Below are 4782 nucleotides of genomic sequence, written 5' to 3' on the forward strand. Positions count from 1 at the left end.
AAGACAGGGGCTCTGGGATGGGCAGGCTGGTGGGGGGGAGGAGGTGGGCAGGGAGAGGGCCTCTGGGACAAATTGGGCTGTGAGGGGAGGGGAGGCCAGGGCTCTCAGATGCTTGGGTTGTTTTTTTTTTGGGGGGGGGGAGGGGCTCTGGACTGGTAGGACAGGTATGGAAGGGGGAAGGCAAAGGCTCCAAGATGGTCAAGCTGGTGGTGATGGTGGGGAAGCTCCAGGATAGTCAGAGTGGTGGGTAGGGAGGAGTTAGGGGCTCCTGGACGGTGAGGTGGGGGGAGGCAGGAGCTTTGGGAGGGTTGGGCTGGTTGAGGAGGGGCAGGGTCTCCAGGACAGTAGGGCTGGGAGGTGGGAAGGGATCCAATATAAAGATATATTATCATTTATTTGCTCTTAAAAACAGTTTGATTTTTGTTACTTCAAACACTGCCTTTGTTTAGTAGCTTTTAAAAAAAAAAGAAACAAAACAATTTCTAGCACATTATACTTATTTTTGTTGTATGCGATGTCCCTTTCTTCAACCAATAGGGTGACCAGACAGCAAATGTGAAAAATCGGGACCGGGGGTGGGGGGTAATAGCAGCCTATATAAGAAAAAGACCCCAAAATCAGGATTGTCCCTATAAAATCGGGACATCTGGTCACCCGATCAACCAAGCACTTGCTTGTGCTTTAAAAATCATGAAACTTTTATGAGCCGGATCTCTCAAGTTTTCATTTTTCTGTTTTACTTTTCTGGTACACTTGTGACTGTGATCGTTTCCAAGAAGCAGTCACCATTTCTGATTGTCACACCCCACAAGGGGCTGCGTTTCTGTGTGTGTGTGTGTGTGAATACATAACTAAATGAGTGAAAGAAGGGAAGTGGGGAGGAAATTTGTCCATTCTCCATTTATAGCAGTGATCTCTGAAAGGCACCCACATTCTCCTCCAGGCGTAAGACCCGAGACAGACAATAAAAGATAAACAAAGACAGATGAAAACCCAAAGTCAGGGCTACACTGTGACAGTGCAATCTGTTGTGAGTCAAGGCAGCGTCTAGCTGTGCTGTCCCAGGAGCAGATCAGGGCGTGAATTGTGATTTGGAAAGTCACAGTTCAGTCCCTGCTTCTCCCCTTGCACGAGGGGGCAGTAATCTGTGCCAGCCCTTTACTCCTCCCTCCCTGTCAGTTCAGCTACGCTGGCTGGCACATTGCAAAGTGAAGTCACGGGCTATGCTCAGGCTTTGCCCACGCCCTTCTGCCTAGGGCAGGGAGCAGGAGCCCTATGGAGGCTGCTCTCCTGCTTATGCTGTGACCAGCAATGTGGGGAGCTAGTAGAGGACAATAAAGGGGAGTTCTAGCTCCCTCACTCCCCTTTGCAGGCATGTCGGCAAGTGCCAACCTTACCCTTCCTTTACATAGGTGGTGGGAGGGAGACACTATTTCTATTGTCACTTTTTTTGGGTCACCGGATAAAATAAGGAAGTGGCACCTTCCAGTAGGGCTTGTTCTAGAGAGCCCCGGACTGCTCCCGAAAAACCCAGAGCCTCCAAATGACTCTCTGTAGTGTGTAGTGTTATCAGCCAGCCAAATGCTGATGGTTTGTATTCGGGGGGGTGGGGGGGTGTTTTAATATTCCCCTTTAAGTGTTAAGCTAGGTAGTAATAATTGGGGAGTATTTTCTACTGGCCTGAAGCATCATTTAAAATACCAGTTGCTTTGTTATAAAAACGGTCGTCACACAGTCGTCACACGTTCAGATACATACATGCGGCATCGCAGCTGGAGACAGTAGAACTCAGCTTCTCACTAGTTCTTGCATTGGGAAGTGGAACCAGCCCCCGTAAAACCATTTTAAATTGATTGCATTGTGACTTCTTGTCTTTCCTTCACTCTCTTTTTAGTCACTGTTCCATAATGGTTATAGACCTAAATGGCTTGGATGTAGTTTAAAAAAGAAAAGCCACATATTTCAGTATATTTTTGAAATGTTTTAGTATTCCCTCTGACTCCACAAGTATACAACACTACATGCAACGCAACATGACCCGCCTGGATGTAAAGGCAAAACACTCTTGTCTCCCCTAGCACAAGGAACTACTTGGCTTCCTAGCTGCAAAAATCTTTTAAGACACTAGTTCCCAGAACACCCCCTCCATAAAGGTGCCCCCTTGAAAAACCATAACCTAGGAGTGGGAAAGTTTGATAGGGAAGGAGACTGCCCTTAGCAAACATTGCTATCAACATTAAATGATTTCTATTGGCATATGTCCTCCTGATTCCCCTAACCTGTAAACACTGTTCTTTGCCATAGGCATACTGAGGAAGTAACGCCATACACAGCAGGTTTACTTTAATCAGCTGCTTGCAGAAGATTGTGCTCAAAAGAGCCCTTGGAAGATGAAAACACCTGTGCTGCCGTGGGAGATCACAGTGGCACAGAGATTCTGTGCTCTGCAGAAAACATTAACTAACGGAACCACCTGTGGATCCAGGAATTTGTGTTTCATCTTTGGAACTGTGTCACCAACGGTGATCATTCAATCCGTGATGACCGCTGTGATCTCCTCTCCACTGTACACAACAGAGTCCTCATCTCTAGAAGATGCACGTGCACCTGGAGCCCTGTGTCTGTAAACAAAAAGCAAAAACTAATAGGGACTGTCTGAGAGCTCCAGTTCCAAGAAAGTATCAAATCCAGATGCTAAGATGGGAGGGAACAAGACAGCAGACTCCTTATTTCTGCACAGGACAGAGGAGATCTGCACACAGAGGGTGAAACAGCATGTGCATCTCCTGCGTACAAGCCAGACCTATAAACTTGATGTCATAGACTTTCTGTAGAGTCATTCTGATCAAGTCCCCCTGAACCAAGCACAGACTGTCATTACCATTCAGCCAGCCTCTAAAATCCATCAGTCCCCCAACACTTTCACACACACTTCACCCTCCCCCACTATATCCCTATTGTTTCCTAAATTCCATCAAAGCCGAGCATAATCTTCAAGAAAACTGAATATAATAGATTACGGATATGGTATGTGTGTGGTTGTCACTTAGCAACCAGGATGCTTTTGAAAGGATGGTGAGATACTCAGCCAGAGTAAATCAGCGTTGGCTCCTTGATGGGCCGAATTACATCAATTTATATCAGCTGAGGATGTAGCCCAAAGTTTCTGGGTTTTGACATTTATTTGATTTCCTTTCCTCTGCCACTAATTTTAGACTAGTTGAGTACGAAAAATGCACTAATTGTGTAAATCTAATATACTTCTTGCCATTTATGCAGTCGGTTTCCTTTTGGCATTTCATTCAGCTGAGACAACAAAGCCGGCCTGGACAGTTTCACTGGCTGGTTTCGCTTTCCTTTTCTCATGCTCTGTATGAGCCATGTTGCAAGGAGAATGGTTACATTAGGGTTACCATATTTAGTGCCTCCGAAAGGACACTTTAAAGGGCCCCCAGCCCCGCCCCCAGCCCCGCCCCAACTCCGCCCCCTCCCCAAAGTCTCCGCCCCCTCCCCTGCTTCCCGCGAACATTTGAGTCGCGGGAAGCCTGAAGCAGGTAAGGGGGGGTGTGGGGGGAGGAGGAGGCGCGGCCCAGCCCCGGCACCGCAGGTCCCCAGCCCGTCCCCCGAGCCCCCGGCCCGGCACCGCCGGCACCCGAGCCCCCAGCCCGGCACCCGAGCCCCCGGCACCCGAGCCTCCGGCACCCGAGCCCCGGAGCCACCGGCCGGGCCCCCCGAGCCCCCAGCCCGGCCCGGCACCGGGCCCCCCCGAGCACCGCCGGCCGAGCCCCCGAGCCCCCGGCCCGGCACCGCATGTCCGATTTTCCCGGACATGTCCGGCTTTTTGGGATTTCCCCCCGGACAGGGATTTGGAGCCCAAAAAGCCGGACATGTCCGGGAAAATCCGGACGTATGGTAACCCTAGGTTACATTCCCCCAACATATTTTCATGTATTTTAATAAAGGATCTGGGGATCATTGCTATGAAGGTGTGTAAACCCCTTTTTCCTAAACACAGGGATCAATCCTGCAGTCCAAAGACTTCCTTGCCCAATATTTCCAGCCTAACCTGAACTGACAGCTTCTCTACAATCTGGATACAGTAATCCTGTTGGTTAAGATGCCTCAAAAAAGGCTTTGAGCCTCATCTTGCAGGCATTCTCAGGCCCAGGCTATGGTGGGAGTTTTACTTGGAGGAGGACTGCAGGGCTGAAGCCTTTATTATATGAAAGAACACATATTTGATCTGATGTTTTTTACTATCACCCAGGCCTAGAGAACAATGTGAAGTGAATGACTTTCACCCAAATTGATGTGAACTGTGGAATAAGTTTATTGCACACACAACACAGATAAGCAGCATATTTTGATCTTTAAATTGTAGGACCTGCAGACAAGTAAGTGCAACTCGGAATTAGTAGGAAACTGAAAGATGTTTAGGAGAGCACCAGGGGGAGCTGTTTCCCAGTTTGGAAGGTTTCCTAGAGTTGCTGAGACTTGTAGGTCCACCCTAAGCCCAAAGCCCACGAAAGCTTATGCTCTAATAAATTTGTTAGTCTCTATGGTGCCACAAGTACTCCTGTTCTTTTTGCGGATACAGACTAACACGGCTGCTACTCTGAAACCTAAGCCCAAAGATTGTCGACCTGATTGTGATTTCATGCTGCTGTGTCCATGAAGTTGCTCTGTGTAAAACTCATGTTATGGAAAAGGAGAATCAGAACTTATAAGTGAAGATGACAACACTGCCAATCAGCTCCCAGCTAATGACCTCTAGTGCCTATT

The 4782-nt window shown here is 48.3% G+C and overlaps 1 long non-coding RNA gene across 1 annotated transcript; it reads right to left on the reverse strand.

The window, feature by feature from the left end:
* Window positions 1–1757: 1757 nt before the first annotated feature.
* Window positions 1758–2595, reverse strand: LOC117882543. Its single transcript, XR_004647038.1, has 2 exons — window positions 2474–2595; window positions 1758–1927 (listed from the first exon to the last, which is right to left on the reverse strand). It is a non-coding gene; the product is annotated as an uncharacterized LOC117882543 (long non-coding RNA).
* Window positions 2596–4782: the final 2187 nt, after the last annotated feature.

This window comes from Trachemys scripta, chromosome 9 (genome assembly GCF_013100865.1).
Source record: "Trachemys scripta elegans isolate TJP31775 chromosome 9, CAS_Tse_1.0, whole genome shotgun sequence".
NCBI classification, from domain to species: domain Eukaryota; kingdom Metazoa; phylum Chordata; order Testudines; family Emydidae; genus Trachemys; species Trachemys scripta.